Source organism: Ischnura elegans, chromosome 11 (genome assembly GCF_921293095.1).
Source record: "Ischnura elegans chromosome 11, ioIscEleg1.1, whole genome shotgun sequence".
In the NCBI taxonomy this organism is placed as follows: Eukaryota; Metazoa; Arthropoda; class Insecta; order Odonata; family Coenagrionidae; genus Ischnura; species Ischnura elegans.
Genome location: NC_060256.1, coordinates 23778509 through 23800096, shown reverse-complemented (window position 1 = coordinate 23800096; position 21588 = coordinate 23778509). Strand labels below are relative to the sequence as shown.

At 38.2% G+C, this 21588-nt stretch overlaps 1 protein-coding gene across 3 annotated transcripts in view; it reads left to right on the top strand.

Moving 5' to 3' along the window:
• The first annotated feature begins 200 nt into the window (after positions 1 to 200).
• The window catches only part of LOC124167527 (sodium/hydrogen exchanger 9B2-like), a 391566-nt gene continuing 370178 nt past the window's right edge, over positions 201 to 21588 (top strand). For all 3 annotated transcript variants that reach the window (XR_006866705.1, XM_046545473.1, XM_046545472.1), the window contains exon 1: positions 201 to 1274. The gene's annotated coding sequence lies outside the window, so the exon portion shown is untranslated. The remainder of the gene's footprint in view (positions 1275 to 21588) is intronic.

Here is a 21588-nt window from a genome sequence, read left to right as displayed (position 1 = left end):
ATCGTTCATTTTGAATTATTCATTCACGAGCGACACAGCTCTAGAAACGAGGGTGCGTTTGTGGGGACAGAGATGGAAAAGGAGGGGGTAGTGGAAGGAGTTAATGGCTGGTGTGGGGGGGAAGTTGAAGAGTAGGACATGACGGCGAACTGAGGAGCATGGCGATATAGGAGTGTGAGGAAGGCAGGCTGTGGGTATGTGTTTGTATGAGCGCGATTTTCTACCTCAACTCTCTTTGCTCCCGTCCTACCACCACCGACCGTTCACAGTAGTCGAGCGCGCGTGAAGCGCTTGTCGTGGCTCGGATGTTTCTCCCCAGGGACCCCTAAGCGAGTCAGTTACTCGTGAAATAGCGCGCGGCTCGCACGAAAACACAATCTGGACGAGATATATAACCGAGAACAGAGTTGAAAAGCGTTCAAATAAGCGCCACCCCAGTGTTTTGGACTATACGACCAATCCTGATCGTTCTCACTTCCCTCCCCTGCACGGGGTTTGTGGGAAAACGGTTTTTTCCCTACCCCTCTCACGTGACACAGGTTTTTTTCTACCCCGCTATCACGTGACGTAGGGACAGAGCCTTCCCCAGCCTTGACGCACACTGAGAGGAGAGGGGTTGGTCGCAAATATCATCGAAAAATAATAGCCGAGCCGAAAGAGTGCTGGTTCCAGTGTTGGAGGTGTTTGCCATCAGGACGCAAACGACGTCAACCCGAAAGACAGTGAATATCGCCCACGGCAGAAAAATAAAGTTTGCGCGATGGAGCCGGCCTGAAAGAGAATCTCCCGACGCGTGTGTGCCACAAGTGTTTTCATCCGCGGGCTGCGAAGTCCGCTCTTCAACTTTTTTCTCCCTCCCCCTCTCCCTCCGCAGTTCCCCCGACGAAATTCCCTTTCGCGCCGGACCGCTTCAAAAAAAAAAACTTTCGAGAGCGAATTCGAGAAACGGATAGTGAAAGAGTTGAGAGACTTCGCCGAACGTGCCCAGAGGATAAGGAAGAGAAAGGATTTTTCTCTCCTGGAACTCCTCACTCTCTGGTGTGACGAAGAGATTTGGTGCGTCCTTTAAGTGTGTGTTGTTGACTGATCTTCGCTGCCTGCCGTTCAATTTTTTTTATTTCGTTTAATTAAGCGTCTGTGGACGTCGTGGCGTGTGGAGGCCTTGCGGTGGTGCCCCGATGTGCGAATAAGGAAGGTTCTCCCCGCGTTTGTCGAGTGAGGGGGATTCCGTGGAACAGCCGGCTCGCCGCCGATCACAAGACTGCAGATAATAGGTCAGTAGCAAACTCTTTCTATTTACTCCAGATATTGAAACGTGCCTGTCAACGGAGTGCGCATTTAAAACCCAGTGCCATCCGAACTGCTCAGGCGCTGCCAAAATTTTACCGCTAACTGCAATTCAATTGTTATTAGTCATTGTAACTTCATTACGATAAGCAAAACTGCAGGAAAAAGTTGTGATGGACTCATATCTCCATGCATTATCAATATATTCTCTACAGAGTTTAGCAAGTAATCATGGCAAATTGAAAGAAAAGAAACCAGACTAGGGAAGACTGAGTATCACTGCTAAATAATTCTCGTAAACATCAATTATTTGGAAGAACGAGGCTCGTATCCCTAACACAACAAAAAAATATTCCACCACAGTAGCGTGAAAATAACAATATTTACTGAGATTCTTATGCATTAATGTCACGAAGACATTAAAATTGATGTCATTAAAGAAGTATGTACTCAGCTACAAAGGATTAATTTACATTACTCAATATTTTCATTGCCGTTCGCATGTTACATCTTCGTAAGTAATACAGGGTGGTTCCACCGCCATGTTACTAACCTATATCCTTCTTCTAGTCCAGTAAGTGTATCAAAGCGAACTTAGCTTAGACTAACGAGAATCATCGAGTCTATCCGATTGTATCTCTAGTCGGTAATATATCCAATCGTCACCAACTTATCACCACTTATCGTCTTTGGGTAGTATAATAATTTAGTTTAAAAATACAGATATTACATATTTCCCCTGTGAATTTGCCGAAAATGATGAACTAAATATCGCACCATATGAATTCGGAATATCGCGAGTGTTCTGTTGAGCTGAATTAATATAGTTTCCACAGAAAAATGTATTTTCCTCTAGATGGTTTGATGTATGTTTACGAATTTGCTGATTACAAAATAAGCAAGTTACTCTTAAAGATCACCCTTATGAACCCATACCTATTGAAATGAATTTGCTTTCATTAGTCATTAATGTGAGATTCTAAAAACAAAATTGGTAGGGGTAACAAAATGACTACTCCTTACAAAATTGTTTTTACTTTTACAAGGAAATTAATTCCGTGGGGAAGAAGAAAGCTTTCACTTTGATCAACGACCGTAATAAGCATTAAATACAGCATTAATTCATTTACTAATCAAATATCTCCTCTGCTCACAAAGAGCTCCCAAGATATGCGCACAAAATACGAAAGTCAGTAGGAAAAAATACATGGCAATATGAATCAATTGATCGTAAGACATTTAATTATTGTCTGATATCTTGCCTTATCAGCAATCTTGAGATCCGAATTCAGAAAAATGGTCAAGTACATTAATTTCTCACGGCGAAATCTACATTTATGCACAAAAATTGCTATTTCAAACTAGGTAAAAATTCAATTCCTTAAGCAATGTCGAGGAAACCAAATGCAAGTCAAAAAGCCTAACTACAATGAAAAATAGAGGTCGAGGTCTTAATTCAAAGAGATGAGAAAATGTTCTGTGAGTACAAACATATACTTCGAATCAGGCTCACCGTACAGGCAGCGACATCAGGTTTCACAAATATTTTCTCTCATTTATTTAATTATTTTTTTACTTTGTAGGTCAACTCATTCGCAGGAATTCTCGAGGAGAGAGAGAAAAAAAAATCCTAAAACGCTTATATTTACCCACGCGTCTGCTCTTGTTGGGAAACATTTTTACTTATCTAAGGAGCGATTAAGTTGCTTGCCTACTCCAGCAGGCCGGACGACGAAATGGTTGGGGCTATTTGCACAGAGCGCGACGGACCTTTACGTCACACATGTAAAATTCCCTCCGCTCTTTCGCGAGGGCAAATTTCCATCGTAGAAGAACCGCATGGCATTAACACGTAGCCGACATAAATCACTCATTTCACCAAGGTATTCTCACCGGCCATAAACCGCGTTTATTGGAACGGTGATCCAAGGCCCTTTTTTCACTCTCTTTCCTCGCATCTCACGACTTCTTTAACAGTTGCATCAGGGGGGCAGCGGTCTGTAGATGGATGTCCTCCTCCCCTCCCTTAAAAACGTGTATAATCGAACTCACGCCGGATATCTCACTGACTCGAATAAAATATTTTCTAAGGGTTGAAAAATGAGAGCAGTGGGTCGAGACTAAGAGAATGAAATTGGCGTAAAATGTAAATAAGTCGGTAATAAAAAGCAATGCTCAGGATTTCTATGCCAAACCGGAGATATACCACACGTTACACGCGTTTCACAACGCGAAACATGCGCGAAACATGGGATGATATTTCGGGTGTCTTTTAGGGAGATTGGTTCACTGAATAGTAATTTTGAATTCTAGGTCTTCGAAATTCTGGTAATTGGTTTCCGATTCGGGTATGAAGTGAAGGCACTTCCTGACAAATATTTTTCTCCCAAACATGGTAACTATTGATGTATTGATTGATTTATTGATATTGATTGACTGAATAAGTATCTCTTCAACGAAAATCACATGATTGGTTTAAAAAATTAAGAAAATTAATGTTATTTCGTGGTATAAACAACATACAAATATGTAAATACAGCTGATGACATTGATGGAACAAGTTCATTTTACTATTTTGATAGATAACTGTATTACAGCTAGCAATTTACGGTTAGACCACATATAGGTAAGTTCAAAATGTCTATTTAATATGATATGTTATTATTAGATTTCCCCATAATCCTCTTTATAGGTGAGAAATATGTGTGCTTTTCTCAAATATTTCTCAAATTCTGTTCAAAATCGTGTTCCCCGCTGAAGGATATGTTTCTTCTTGAATACACATTTAGCCATCTCGTAATAAACCGCCATCACTACATACCATACTGGCCATTTATCCACATCGCGTTTCACAGGATTATCTCATCATGCCTATCCAAAGCGACAAGGACCCGCTTGTTGCCGAGAGACTACACATCTGATGCGACCCACAATTATAAAATCAGTGCCAAATGCCTGTAATATATTTCGTGAATTTTTAGAGGACGCCGTTAACTGATAGCGGTTGGCACATTGACTCCGATGTATCAAGGAATACAAATTCTACCGAGCGATATCAAGTTAAGACATCGTAATCGCTTTAGAATTGCAAATTTATTTGAGGAAAGATGACTAACACATGGGTCACAACGGACTCCTACGAATATTAATGACAACTAGCACTGAAAATATCTGGATAAAATTAATTATCGATTGTACCTACTTAATCGCCAGGGTAGAGCAAAACAAATTATGTATTAAACTCTGTCAACGTAAGGTTATCACAGGCCCATCAAATCGTATGTTTTGTGTGATAAATCCCCAAGAAATAATCATTGAAAAATAGTGATAAATAGAATTGGGACTATTTCATAAACAAACGTAAATCCTAGACCATCTCAAAGAAAAATCACTTCCGATGGACAGGACGACGATAAAAATTAATCATATGATCAATGATTTAAGACTTTCATCTCTCATGCATATTTCTAATTGGTGGCTACTTAACGACGTGTTCTCTCGTCTTCCTCTGCATAAATCAAATCAAAACAATATGATGTTAAATTGCAAGTAGAAAATTATTTTTCAATGTGTGAAGTAATCTCAATTCAGCCTTCTTACCTGAATTTGAGGCTACATACATGCAAAATCTATGGGAAGTAGGAACTATAGTGAGACCTCCGTCGAGGAAAAAAATTTACCACGTCCGATAACGCGCACATAGTAAATCACAAGGCAGACATGAGGAAGAAGGTGTATTAACCTCTTGGCGGAGAGCCTCGAAATATCAAGAGGTACCATATATATCAAAGAAAAAATTTTTTCGCGTCCATATGCCATAATCATCCAAGCGATGTTGAAAATTGAGCGGGAAACTATAATCAATTCACTAAACTCAGAGCAGCATTCCTTTGACTTTTTTATGCTAAACGTATTATTATTTGTTACCATAAATTACTTTAAAAAAACATTTAAAATAATTGTATCGTGAAAATGAAATTCTGTTACACGGCCATAGTTGACAGTACATCGTAAATTGAGTTCTTTGTTGCATAAATTTCACCATTTTGCTATCACGAAGTAATTTCATAGCAATATATAATAATTATCCTAGTCTAGGCCGCCTTGCTGAATAAATCTGCCAACGTAAGGTGGTGCTTGAAATACTGTCTGATGGAATATGTACCGTGTATACTGGCAAATGGTGCATGAGCATAGGTGAAATTAATCTAAAAGGGAGGAAAACCACTTAAATCCGCTTATCTTTTACGGACGGAATATAAATGACATTTAAAGACTTGCTTATTACTAATAATTATAAATTAAGCCTTACAGCAGGTTAATTTGCTCATTCAGAGCACCTTTTTACAGAAAATAATTCTCTCTAAGGAGTTATTTCAGGAAAAAAAACCCTTAACACATGAACAAAACGTAGAAATATGCATTTATTTCATTGATTATTATGCGTAACATATAATAGCTGATGTTAATTTTAACTTGCCTTGCTATAACGAAGCACTTTGAATGATCACCATATCGAAACGATACGTGATGTGGCTAATTCACCGAAAAACAAAGTTATAGCGATTAGCGGGAAATACAAAAGCGCAGGAAGCCGCACGATCGCTATATTTCATGACAAAATATGAGTCGAGAGTGTCGTAATGATTCGGCGACCGTGTAGTTGCTGAGGCCGCTAGAGTATCTTAGAAAAATTGGAGTACATTAAATGACATTACCAAAATCAGAATAATTCGACAAACAAACTATCACTAATCTCCTCTTTCGAATTTTTTGCCACTATATTGTAAACAGTATATGAGTTCCCAGGTCAAAAATACCCGTTCCAACATCCAAACTTTTTCAATGAGAGACATAAGGAGCCTGCTCTTGATCATTATCGTCACGTTTACCATGAGTCGCGATGCACGTGCGCAATAATAAGCAACTAGCTCTAAACTATGCCTCGAATGGGCTCCTCGGACAAATATGAACGGTGTGACGTTATTGGCCCGGGTTGATACTGGGACCAACTGTCCTAATGGTAAAGTACCTGAAGTGACGTATCGGACGAGATTGATTACTGGCTGCAATTTTTTAAGAAATGCTTTTTTACATCGCTAAATGATTGAACTTCTCCCCACAAGCATTCCTCATAAAGAGGATAGTAATAAAAAATAACATCAAATTACGTATTTATAATTTTTTTATAATCACAAAATAAGGCCAGTATAATGTTCAAACAAACTCGAAACAGTTAAATATACACGTCTTAGCGAAAGAATGTTTTCCCTTTTGTGCTACCAGAACTAGCTAGATGACAATAACAGTGATTGCATAAGCCTCCACCTGGGTGTCGTGGTCCATGGCTGTCATTGTCTTTTTGTTTTTTTTTGTTGTCCATCGCCGTAAAGGCTTCTGAAGCCCCTAATGAAACGCCATCGTAATCTCTACATCCGAATAAAATGACTACTTTCGGAGAACCATTCGATCTTCAAATGACTCGTTCGATGACTCATTAATTCCTCGAGGGAACAGGGTTAATTTTGACACGATGGAAATGACCCGTTCACGTGTAAGTGAGCCCAGTCATTGAGCCGTAACTCACGAACCGGAGTCGGTCACTTGTTGAACTTCCAAACATTGCCCGTGCATGGATAAATCTGTGACGCCATCTGAGCAGCCGAAATCGGAAGAGCCCCTCCGGCCCGGCACCTTGCTGATTAATCGCCAGGAAAACGTCTCATCTTACGTCATGATAGTAATTTATTCTCGCAATGCATCTATTTTCATACTTTCTACCTCCTGATTCTACCGAGGGGACTGCATAGAGGAGGCCCAATTCTATCCCATAGAAGCTTTATTTCTGTTGCCACTTCAGTACCATTTTAATCTCTTTCCAAAAATGTCCGCGACGTGGTAATGAGTGAACTGCGATCCATTTTATTACAATATTTTACAATATTAAAATGTTTGTCAGCGCAAGGAATAGAATTGAAAGGCAACTAATTTGATAGATAATACCATCATGTGTATAAATTTCGTATAATATCACTAATTATACCTCATTTACCCGTAAAACTTGGATCAATTTTTTCGTCAGCGACACTAGCGGCGAATTTAGTAAACTCATTTCAATGCCCGGTGGGTAACAACTTTTACGGTCGGACTTGAGTATCATCTATTGTAATATTTGTCGGTTCTACTACGGCTACCCACCCATCCTCTTATGCTCACTCCACATATCCCTTTAAAATTCCCACTAACTACTCTCTTTCCTCCTACTCCAGCCACAAATTTTGTGGTTAGAATTCCATTCCTTTGCCTAAAGTACCCGGATATTTGATCAAGAATACGTGTCAAAACGCTCAAACACAAAATATTCATGATATTACGACATTTTAAAAATATTATTGCGGAATAACCGTCTAAATTTAGCAGTAATAGGTAAATTATATGCCACTATCGGAATTACAATTGAAAGATACTCTTTTTCAAATAAAGTTGTCAAAGTAATTGCCCATTTGTAGAAATTAAAGGAATATTTGAATGTCTTCTGGGATTGAAAAATCAACTAGAACTTTTAAAAAATGATTCTTACACTTTAAACTCTTAATAATAAAACCCTCTGGTAAGCGCATCTACCTAGACCGTCTGTAAAAAAAGAGCAATTCCCCGGGGTATTCATCCAGCCCACCATATCCACGTAGTACGATATATTCTTATTTAGAATTTCTCCATAAGTTTCCATAGCACATTCAATTTCTATTAGCCTGAATCTCAGGTTATCTACATGCATAATCTCTTCCTATAGCAAGCGAGTGAACTGTCTTTACCCTTGTCTTGAAAAGCACTCTGCCCTTTGCTCTAAGCCATTAAGTCCCATTACCCAAATCATATATTTTAGAAGGCCGTGAAACAAGATTACGCTAATGCAATTTCACTAATAACGGCCACCAAATGCTCTATCGATCACTTAAGCGGTTTTTACAAAAAGGTAGGAGAGACCAAAACAGTTATTATCTACGCCTGTCTTCATAGCTTCTTCCACGATAGCATCCCTTTCGGAAAAACTACTCCATAAAGGTGCATATCTTTGCACGTGAGTCATAAAGATGAGGTCCATTCACTGACCCAGCAAAACGATAAAAAATTTAACTATCTATGCCTTTTATCTAAATATTTTTGTTTGACTTTTACTACTCCACATGGAAATGGATTGATGGCTAAGTATATTCTACGCACGCTAGGGAGATGCATGACAAAGAATTAAGTAAGTGCTAAGAAAGTAAGAATTAAAAATGTGTAATTATAACACATTAGTAACCTATTACTTACTTTTATGAATGAATGGACCAATTACTACCGATTTAAAGCTGTGAGGGACAAGGAAAGGTGTGGTTATTAACTCCAGTAAATGGAAATATATATACTTGCTAACTTGTCAGAAAAATTGATGTCTTAAACCAAAAACGCTCCCGAGAGTAAAATAATAAATAAAAAGATAAATAAAAGTCTAAAAATATCCGCATTAGGACAGCCTGACGTATAATATGCTGTAACCCACGCACTTTGAACAGTGACCTATAGTATATACATCTTCCATTGTTAGCGAGCTGATTATATAGAATTTCCCCCTGGACTAATAAATATATAGCAATTACTTTGTCTATTCCAGACGCTTTATGCTGTAAAACATCGATCGGTTCCTACCCTCCAGTGTATTTTCAAGACGAAACACTAGTAAAAATTGTAATATTTATGCAATACCAATGCACACTAAAAGTATTTATCCTTGAAAATGATACGGGAGCATTCGAATCGGTAAAGGTTTACCTAATAAATAGTGTGAAATAAGCAAAATCATCAATATATTTACTGATCGATGACCGATGTTTACATGTAACCCATATATATGGACTTGCCTCTGTCTTCATGCATAGTATTAGCTAAAATATTCGTGCGAGATTATTTGATTATGGTGTACTGAATAGAATAGAATATAAATTTAATGTCCATGGACGTCTTCGTCTACAAAGAACATGCAACAGATACATGTATATTTGAGCTCGATAGCATATTGATTCTCAAAGGAGTTACATTAATAAGAACAATGACAACAATTCCTCAATGAAGTTTTGCATACTTCTTAAATTAATACCCTTCTTGATTGGATAGACACAAAAAATATATTTTTTTAGACCAAATACTAAACTGAATTTTTTATGTCGGTAGGCATACTTTCCACAACCTCGCCCCGGCAACACAGATAGATTTTTTTGTAAATAGTAGTGCTGTGTACAGGAGGAATCAAGTTATCTGGAGTCATTCGGGTGGTAACAAGAGCCATGTTTTCACTACGAGAAAAAAAATCCCTTCAAATAATCTGGATGCTGATTTGAAAAAGATAATACATATTAGTTAAAAAAAAACTTTATGGCTATGTCGCCGCGTAAATTTTCGGGTTGCCAAACGTTCCCTAACCAATGCTGGTCGCTTTTTTCCCTTTATCATTGACAGATTCCCTTGAAAAAGCGACCAGCACATGTCGGGAAACGTTGGGACCACCCAGAAATTGACGGACATAGCCCTAGTGTGTTTGATGAACATGACGAGTACCCGCCAACGTTTTAACGAAGAATTAAGACAATAGATATATGAAGCAAGCAAATATTTTACACGTGGTGTAAATGTGTGAATAAAGATTCATGTGAAAGCAAAAAGTTCTTCTTTTTAATTTTAATAAGGAGAAATATGGTCATATTTCCACACTGCGCGTAATTTAAGTTGCAGCTGCAAAGTGCGCAGTGGTTTGTACTTCTGTAAAGTAACCTTTATCGATTCCTTCGATCGCCCTTCGACAAGAGCCTCTTACACTTGGAAGCCTCTTCCCCTCCCCCGCAATCCGAGTGTTGGAAGAGCGCATTGATTTCGTGTTTGGCACGGGGGAATCCGCTCTTAATGAACCCGCCGGGGACGATAATCACTTTAAGCGGACCGCTGAGGGGGCGAATCGTGAGTAGCACGTTCGTGGCGCGATCCTAAAAAAGGAAAGACGTCTCCGGGGGAGAGAGAGCTGGGGGTTAACGCATCTTTGATAAGTCGCGCTTCCTTTTTTTCCGCTCTCCCCTTGTCTATGCATCACCAACTCTCACACCTTTCTCGCACGTGGAATAGGAGTGAGCCAAATTAGTAAGTTCATACTCGAGCACTCGAGTTCCCGTGTAATCGTATGGTTACGCAATTACTTGTCGATTTTTACCGTCACAAAATTGGCCTAAATCGAAAAAAGTAATTTAAAAAATGATACTCATTCAGTGATTCATCCTGAATGGTGGTTTGGTTGGGTGAGGGTAGAGCTCACCCCGGACTAGGTCACAGGCAAGTGGATGTACGATCAGACGTTCACATAAGGGGACATCAGTTCGTATAATAAATATTCTTATTATTGTCCTTATTAATACTATTGGTATTATTATAATTACTACTAGAGTACTCAGATGGTTGCCTAAGTACGAAGATAGGAACATTAATCATAAATATTTGATGTGGAAAGAAGGTAAAGAGAGATGGGGAAGAATTAAGAGTTTTAACAGAAATTAATATTCATGATGATGTGATTTATCATATCCATAAATATTCGATACTGATTCTCGCATTTCTAAACACTATGCTACAATATATTGGGAAACAATGGAACGCAAAGCATTTAGGGCCGTGCTGCGGACATTTTTGAAAACCGATCAATAAGCAAACGAAGTAGCAACATAAATTAACCTTCTATGGGATAGAATGGGACCTCTCTTTGTAGTCACCTTCGTGGTGGAATTGCAGACCACGAATATGATAGAAAATAGGATCCTCAAGTCGGCAATTAAATGTGTTGCAACCCACCGGGCATTTAAATAGGTTTACCAAAGTAGCCACTGATGTCTCTGATGAAAAAATTGTTCTGAGTTTCACGGGGAAAGATGGTATAATAGGGATATTAACCGAAATGAATACACATGATGATGTGATCTATCGAATCAATTATATTATAATGCCATTCTTCGCAATGACAAGCATTGTACTCCAACATCACGAGTATTGCAAAATGGTATCCTCAAGTCGGCCTCTAAATGTGTTGTCAGCCACCGCGCATTTAAATGGGTTTACAAAAGTCGCCACTCGCGTAGCTGACGGACAAATTGGTCCGAGTTTCAAGAGGAAATAGGGTATAATTAGGGGTATTACTCGAAATTTATGCACATGGTGATATGATATATCAAATTCATTATTTTTCGATTCTATTTCTCCCAATGACAAACATTATACTGCAAAATATTGGAAAAAGTGGATCGCATCAGCACCGCCCCGCGGACATTTTTGAAGCCCGATTAAAATGCGACCGAAGTGGGAATAGAAATCAGTCTTTCATGGGATAGATTTGAGCCACCTCTCCGAAGGTTTCTTGGTAGAACCAAAAAGAAGAAAGTTTCTGAAATAGATGTATTTCGAGAATAAATTGCTATAATTTCTTGTGATGAGACGATTTCCTGGCGATTAATTGTGCAAGTTGTCGGCCCGAGGGGCTATTCCGAATTTCGGCAGTTCAGATGGCTACACAGATGGATACACATGATGATGTGATCTATCAAATGACAGAGATTATGCTAAAAATTTTGGAAAAAAAAGGATCGCATTGCACTTTTCACCGCGCCGCGGACATTTTTGGAAACCGATTACAATACAACCGAAGTGGCAACAGAAATCAGCCTTGCATAGTATGAAGTTGGGCCTCCGCTATGCAGTCCTCCTTGTCCGAAAAAATGGGAAAAAAAGAGGATCGCAAAACAGTCAGCGCAGCGCTGCGGACATTTTTGTAAACCGATTGAAAAGCGGCCACAGTGGAAACAAAAATCAACATCCCATGGGATAGTATGGGCCATCTTCGATGTAGTTTCCTTGGTTGTGGAGCAGCGGCCGGTGGGAAGGGAAAACAAGCGATTGCGATGATTTAAGGACTTCCAACACGACACGTGGTTTGAATATTTCATTCGAATGCACAAAAGAAGTGAGATGCCTCCTTCTCCCCCATCCTTCATGGGGTAATTCCCTTCCGAGAAGGCTTCATGAATGGTTGTCTTGACGATTTTTTATTGTCATCACATGCAACTAAATCAATCGATTTGGGAAATTTACGAGAAAATTGCCTTCGCCTGGGAATGAAGAGGCGTTCAGGTGAACGTCGTGGCATTCATTTTTGCGGTGACTCGACTTTTTTTCCTCGCAACTCATTAGGTTGCAATGGACGAACGCAGACAGGAATCTGGGTTTCTCTCATCATCGATAGGTGAGAATGCATTTTTTCCAACCGTGATCAGCTGCACGCAGTATTGGTAATGCGCCTAACTAGGCAGCATTTATTGATGTAGGAATTTTAAAAATTTCTTGGAATAAAGTTTGTCACAAAATCATATTTCTATATATATTTTGTTAGAATTACAAACTTGTTCACCACTGAGCGGCATCGTCAAATAGGATTAGCGACTTCTAAATCGATATTATTAAGTCTGACTTTAATGGCGAGCATTCTTCAAATTATTATGTGGCTGACCATGTCTGCCTTAAACTATGGTAGACTTTGATTTGTGGAATATAATAATGTGAGCCTTTAAAATTAATTAAACCGTGACTATGTATCTACCTTCAAAGACCTAATTAAAGTGATTGGTAATGATAAATGCATTTTAAAAGCGATGAAACATCGTATTAACGACATAATATTTAGCACAATATTATGCCGTTTCAGAAAGTTTCAATATTTTCATGAAAAATTATGCCTGGATTCAGAAAGGTCGACTACAGTCCAAGCAAGGTAAGAAACTAAATTCCTTGTCAAAAAACTGAATGCGTGATCATGTAAAGGTATTCAAATAGTAAAGCGTGGGATATCTAAGCATCAGAGATGTACCATTAAAGACACTAATAATCGCGCTCACTGTGAGTAGTGCCTATATTTCCTCATTGGCTTCTATTAAAATAGAACAATGTCACTAATTAGTTAATGCAGGAGTGGCATTGTCCAAAATTGGTGATCCTGACTATAAATAACACCGCAAAGCTACCGAATTTGCAATTCGAGAGGATTTCACTTGAATTGTAAAGCTCTTCATAAAACAGACTTCTTCAGAACAAAAAGGGATACCATAGTGAATCGGTTTTCTAAATCTACATAGTATCCTGGGAGCCACCACCAGGGTGTTTGGCTGGGGATGACCAATCACCAGCATGCAAGAGAACCCCACCATGCACACCTCACGGTGATATGAATACTAAGCGGAGCAGTGCATCAAAAAATATGTGCATATTCATGCAAAGGTAATACCGTGGAACTTGGTCATAACGTCATCAAAGGGACCAGATGATTTTTAACCTTATATCCGAGTGACGTTATAAAAAAGCAGCCTTTAATCTGAGTGAAAGGACAAAGTAAAGACACAAATGCTCTGCTATATACAGCACTGTTCATTGAAATATACTCGTACATTGGAATATGTATAATAAAAAACGTTAATAAAAAAATGATATGTGGGGGTGGGAAGGGATAAGACTCGGGTATGCGGGACAGCCCCCGCTCCCTCCAGGCACCAATTAAACAAAAGAATTGCATCCCGTCACCAGCTCAACGTCCAGCTTGTGAACTTTTTTTGCTTTTGATGTTTCTACGCATGGTTTCTATGAACTTTGGGACATAATACAATCACACTACCACTTTTGAAACCTAAGAATCGCAAAATGTTTGGCGCTATACCCGAGCGTCGCAATATTTGTTGACGATGTAAACGGTTTTTCGTACAACATAAAATGTTCAAATTTGGCTGGTCTGTATAAAATGTGACGTTAAACCCGAGTTGACGTTACAGCCGATGCCGTTATAACCAAGTTCCACTGTATTTATCTACGGTTAGTAATTCGTAAAGAAAGTTCTTGCGATGTTCATTCAACAAAATGTTTGCGTTAGCATAGCTCATTAACTAAGGAGGTACAATCCTATGTCGATGGACAAAAAATGCTAAAAAAATGTCTCCCTTAGCACCTCCTGCAATATTGCAGACCCCTCATGAAACATGCAAGGTTAGAACAATGGAAAAATATAAACCTGCAATGAATTTCCTTAGCGATTAACTCCATTGATATTATTAATCGAGGCACCGTTGCTATCCTGATGAGTAAGACAAATGAATGCCATTTTAAACCTCACTCTATTTCCATAAGGTGATTACATCTCCAATACTACGGGTGTAATCAAAGGATATTTATACGCCATCTGAAAAAAAAATCTCCAAATCTACAACGTAAATTCACGCTATACTTTGCTCAACGCTCCAGTAAAAAATTTCCATGCTGACTAATATCGAGGATGAGCAGTTGCGCATATCGCCACGAGCCGCTAAGTAGACGAAAACGGAATGACGAGCGATATACCTTTAGCACCTCTCCACCTCTCTCCTCCCACCTCCAACACCGTCGCTGATTGACAATTAGGCACCCTTTCTTTTTCCCAATATCCCTCATCTTAATTTATCAAACACGAGCAGTCGCGAAAGCAGTGGGCAGGTGCTAAGTCTTATCCGGAATCTCGCGTTAGTTAGAGGAACGGAAGATCACAAATGCGGAGAAGGGCTGTGGGTCACGTTTTTCATCCACTGGGATACATTACGATAGCACTCACAATCAGCGCACTGTAAGACGTCAGCAGGTAAGATCGGTGCTAATTACGAGGCGATTAGGATGGAAAAGTTTGACAGTTCGATGATGAAGTACCAATAGATGATTGAAACATTATATGATGCTTTTTGATTAGGGATGGTCGGATCGGATACCTCGGATCCAAATATCCGCGAATATTGCCCTTCATCGGATACATCGGATCCAAAGTCGCGGAAGACATCGAATCTGGATCCGAAATTTTGAATAATAGCTTCAGTGAATGCAACATAAGGGTGGAAATATTTCCGATTCTCTCTTCGAATGCGCCGTCGCATGCGATTCTTGTCCTACTCAAGAACCGTTTTGCTTGAAAGCTCTCGCAGAGGTTGCGTAGGAGAATTTCAGCCGTGGAAAACAAAAATAGCAAAATACGACTGGCACATAGTGTGACTATTCCCAAGAGATTGAACAATCATCGGGGGAATCTCAGCGACAGGAATTTGAAAATGCATCCAATTCCGAATCCGGATCCGATCCGAGTCCGGATCCGATAAAAATCCTGGATCCGTCCTTCTCTAATTATGATGGGTATGATAACTGTCAAAATTAGAAATCACGTGAAGACATTGTCTCTTACTTGTTGAGAAGAAAATAACAATATACCTGACTCACTTTCCTGTGTTCAAATAATATGACAAGAAATGGAAAACTCTTTTTCAAATTATCACAGGAAAATTTAATAGATAATTTATCGAAGACAATTTTTAAAAATTGATAAGATGCCGAAGAAACTGGGAGGTATCTACTCCTCTAGTATGAAGAAAGAAGATAAATGTAGGACACCTAGGAAGCCATCGGACTGATATTGCAGTAAAGAAGTATTTAGCTTATGACCTGACCCTGCCCACAGTTTTAAAATATAACATTGATAAAATATACATAATAATATATTAGCAAAAAAAAACATCGGCATATGGAGCAATTTAGATATTTATATTTTTAATGGGACACTAAAAATATGCAAAATAATGTAATGCATGCCTGAAGCTCTAAAATCAAAATATTAAACTACTACGTAGAACTACATGCATGTAACAATGGTATCACCGATAGTAGTAGTATGCTAGACGTTGAATAATTTTTGCTATGAAAATCTAACAAAAGTAATAACGACGCCGATAGCCAAGATGTAAATATAAATAAAGCGTAAATATGTAAGAAAATACCTTACGATGAGATCAGGATGGCTTACTTTTAAGCGCGCACTATCCGTCAATAATGTGCACTATTCAAGCAATATTACAAAATTATATTATACTAGAGTGTTGGCTTCCCACACCGTGGGCTCGGGTTCAAATCCCTGCGGTGGCAAAGAATTTTCAGATACTGCCCGATCCCTGCTTGATTGTTGTGTGGAGAAAATTTCAACCTCAACACTCCGTCCGTCAGATGGGACGTTAAGCCGTGGTCCCCTTGGCGTCTTTCGTTAGGAGCAGGCTAATGCCGACGCCGGGTTTCTCTCTACCCTTCCTTCCATACCATTCCCTCATGGCGCAAATGACCTAAGCTTTCGGTCGCCTCCTCCAAATACCACACCATATTATACTGGTCCGCATATGTGACGTATATTCACGACTTAAGGCATTCATGAGTAGCTTACAGGCGTTGCAATTCTCATCATAGCAGAGCGCTGGCACACTATTTCGGGGAGGTATTTCATATTTTTGCAAAAAAAATTCCTCCAAGCCATTCACACAATATCTATGTCAGTGAAAGTGCTCTAATTTTACGAGTGATCTCAATTCGAATCGAACTCGATGTGTTTCCATTTACAGCTCAAAGCAGAATTCATTGCCCGAATTTCATTCACACTCCAAGAACGCGATCGGAGCACGATATGGTTGGCGGAATCGAGCCATTAAACATCACAAAAGCAAACTGGACGGAGAGGGCTTTAAATGGAATGGAAAAAGCTTTGCAACATTATTAACATAATCTTTACGACTTAAAAGTTTCGCCATGGCATTAAAAATGGATTGATGTTACGCTCTCTTTCACCCACTTTTAGGGCTTTGTTTGCTCGTGGATTTTTTTGCACTGGATGTCGAAAATGTGCCAAAAGATCATACAACACCTTACCAAGTTATGACCGACGGCCTTCGAAAGGTATGTGTGGAGTTAGAACACGTGAAGAGATTTCTGCTTTCACCAAAACGAACGATGGATCGAACTGTGTCGATGACTTAGCGTTGCATCGACCGAGGTATTTCTTTAAGACAAAGTATGAACATTACGTTATATTAAGGAAATTATACCAATGAAAGTTATTTACACTCATCAAATATCGTTTTCAATGAGTTCGTTTTCATTACAGGAGTAAAAATTTCATAACGTAGAGGAATCCAGAAAAGCCTAATTTCCTCATCTATCTTTAATACCCCATAATTCATAATTGCTGAACTTGGCGTAATTTGAATAATCATGAGCAATACCAATAAATGGAATATTCTTCCAATCACAACGATAACCGCACATGAATCATGAAATAGATTTTAAAGAAGATGAATTCCTTTTTGTAACACTTTTAGCAGTTATAGCCGAGAAACAGAATGATTATGGGAAGTCAGACAAATATGGAAAGGACAATGGCCATATATCAGCTGAAAATGAAGAAAAAGAAGACAAACATTAGTATGCATCAAAATAGAGGAGGCTACTATAAAAATTAAACAGAAAAACAAAAGTTCGAAGAGATGGAAGAGTTTTGGTTCCGAAGAAGCCGAATTACGAACGATAGTCAAATCAAGTAAGAAATAGTCACTGCAACTTCATAGGTGAGGAGAGCTTTCTCACAAAATAATAATAAAGTTACAACTGAAAATACAAATATATAAGTGAGAAGCAATTCACCAGATGCTAAATATGGAGCATGTTTCTCTATGGAAGTGATGCTTGGACGTTGACAGCAGCGGAGAAGTCAACCAGGGAAGTATTTTTAATGGGATTTTACCGAAAAATTATGAAGATTAATTGGATTGACTGATTAAATAATGAGGAAGTGATAGCAATAGCGGGAAATTAGAGAAGTCATCTAAAAACCTGAAGCATAAGACGGGACAACGTAGTTGATCACATTATGAGATATGATGGCCTGATGAAAACAATCATAGAAGGACAGGTTTAAGAGAAGAAGGGCAAAGGACATAGGAGTGATATGGAACTGATATTTTTAATAAAGCTGCAACAGGAAAACGAATGCCTGTTGGACAGAACAGATTTCAGAGGAGCAGATTGTAATTTACATAAAAAAATTTATTGCATTAACGTTGGAAAGGCTTTTCATGATCAATTAAAAACTTGATGACACTACACTATCCAATGCATAAAAAATGCTACCCATCGTTAAAGCTAGTTATAAAAAGTGAAGGTGGCACATTGGCTTTTTCGTAGGTCACACTTAAATACTCGAAGAAATTGCTATATATAAATTTTCTGCCAGCTAGATACGGTATTTCTTCTGTAGACCTATATTTGTTGCGCTCAAAAAACATTTTTGAACTTTAAAGCATATGATTAAGATTTTCTTTAGGCTAGATATTTTAATGAAAACTGCTAAGGAATTTAAATAATGATTAAAGCGACTACGTTGTAATCCAACGAATTTTTTATTTGGCACAACCAGTATCGTCGCCACTGCGTACCTCTTTGGATTAAAACAAATTTGCATCCATCGTTATTTCATAATGATCTTCTACAAGGTTAGGCCTAACAATATTGGCTTCTAATACATTTATTTAATGTAAAAAATGCAATGCAATGTAATGTGATTGATGAGAAAGTTAAAATAAGTTTTAGATCCGCATTTCAGATGTAAAATATGGAAAAAAATGGTGCACGTACAAGGTTATGTCCAATTTTTCAAGGAGAAAAGTCTGATATATATTGACCGGCAAGTTTTAATTTTATAATCTTAACCAAACTGCGCGAGTGCGCTAATGCCCAGAAAGCTATGTTCCCGCATACTGTAGTATTATGTAGTTCCACTGCGTAGTTGTTCACTTCCTCTTTTGCTTGAACTCTTTTAATCTCTTTGCTCAATTTCTTTATCTTCGTCCTTCGATTTTCAATAGTTTTGTTTAATTTAATTGCTGACTTGAACATAGATACGGCAGAAGTGTAAAGACGAAAAATTCCACGCAACAAAATACAATTTTCAAGGCTAATCATACAAAGGAATGGTGAATAGCAGGCTTCTATTAAAGATAAACAACAAATATTCTACGCAGTAAAAAATAATTTTAAGGGCAAATCAGAATAGGTACTGCAAATCACAGGCATCAAATCATTTGAGTTCCGTGAAAGAAAAATAACAAAATGTGATATAAAAAAATGCTCATTGAGAGACTCGATCCGATAATCCCCCGCGCAGCAATCGATTTTATAACAACTAGACTACGGCGTAAGTTGCTATAGTTACATCCTAAAGTCAGTTAAATAAAGCTATAATGATTGCAGCGCCTGCATATTGGTGACCATTTTTGGAACTCAAGATTTTATTTTTATTCACAAATATTAAACGAAATACTGATTAGATCGTGGTAAAAAGGTAAAAGAGTAAGAAAATTGCATAGGTTGTCGAGAAGTGGTCGAAATTTGAGTTTCAAGATTTTCCTGGACCGAAAAACAAGAAAGAGAGTATAATAAAACGTGGTAAAAATACCCTAGAAAACCGTTTTCATGATAACTGCAAAGTTAATACAAAAATTTTGCGTTGTCATAGCTAAGGCATTGCATCCCAACGTTAATGGACAAATTATGTTTAAATAAACCCCTAACCCCTCTATAAGTACAGCAGGTACATCCTAAAATACCCTGTATAACCTTTTGGATGGTGAACGAGGAGAAATTATTAATCCTTGGGCATAAACAACACTCAACAACGATTCCGCAATGACTCGACAGATAGAGGTGGTTAAGTATCGTTTCTTCTCTCGGCCTTTGTGGAAAACATTTCAAGCTTCCATTACCAGGGCGTCAAAAATGATTTAGGACCGAAGCCGTCGGTCGGATATCAAATTGCAGGCTTTAGGTCAAAGGTGAGAGGAAAAAGAATCGCCAAAGGAATGAAGGAGGAAAATAAGAAGGTAGCAGCTGCCGGATTCCAATTCACCCCGCAGATAATTAAGGACCCAACTTGGAAGCTTTGTTCACACTCATTTTTAACAATGCCTCTGAGAAAGAAGTAATTTTCTGTAGCAGGGTGCTATGTAATGCTCTCTATGCGTTCCAAATGATGTGAATATTACCTTTGAAATCCGTAACGGAACTATTTTTAATTCAGGCAGAATGTGTTAAAAAGGTTCAGCATTGAAATGAATATTTCTTGACTTATATACATACCAATTACTCATAATCGATAAAATGATGATATTAAGCGATAAAAAATGAAAGCATTTCATTCAAAAGAACTCGAATCTCCAGTACCTCAGGTTTATGCAATCCTTGCAAGAAAATATTTTCGTAAAGAGAGCAGTTTTCTCCCCAAATACCAGGGTAATTTTCAAATTCAACGTTTGTCATTCAAGCTAAATCCCCCGAAATGAAAATCTTACATTCCTTCCTAAAATCATACCGTGGATGTTCTAGCTGTATTATAAGGATACCATAGCTTGATATAAAAAGGCTTCGCACGAGCGATCTGAACATGTTAAACTACCAATTTACATTATCACCTTTCAATGAGTGTGGCAATTGATAAATCCATTTCGTACATAAACACGCAATAAAAATTTTCAATTGGGAGTATTGATATTCATTTCTTCGACTGACAATGAGTATTTAAAATGAAAAAATAGCCATTTTTTTCGAATAGTTGCGGTATTCCCTCATTGTGCCAATAGTTATTATAAATACGAAGATAATTTCTCTCTGAAAATACGAAGAGGAAACGGTATCCTCAGGAACTTGAATCCATCAGGTGTACTAGATATTAAATAAAATGGGGGGGACCGGGAATATCACTCCAATATTTTTATTCATATCAATGTTCAAAAGTTTCAATCCTGGGCGATGGTGGTGTATTTTACATTAAATCCATGAGTGTGATTCTTTTCATCACGTAAAATTCATTTCGTGATTACTTCATTATGGCAATGAATAAAGCAACAAAGGGGTCCATCCTCCTATTTGATTATCAATAAAAATAAACATCTTAAGAACACCACCCTCAGGCTTCAGGCTTATTAATTTCATATTCAAAAGGATATATAATCATTTACAAACATTTTGATTCTAATCCGCTCCAGTGACTGGAAAATTGCCGAAAAAAATAGGCTTGGACGTTGATTATATCCTTGTGAAGGACAATCCTGTCATCAATTCACTTCAACTACGGATTTTAGAAGTCATTGGTACGAATAAATACGTAAAAAAATCGAAACAATATATCAGAGAGGTCCGCAAAGTTTAATGTTCAGATATCAATGGAGATAAGTCTCAGCGTAATCTGTTTTGTTTAAGTACTATCACTTCCAAAGCCAGTCCCCACGGCCAGCGCGATGAATTACGTTTTCCGTTTTGAATTTTTGGGTAGGTACTACCAACAACCTCTCAGACTTCAAAGGGCCA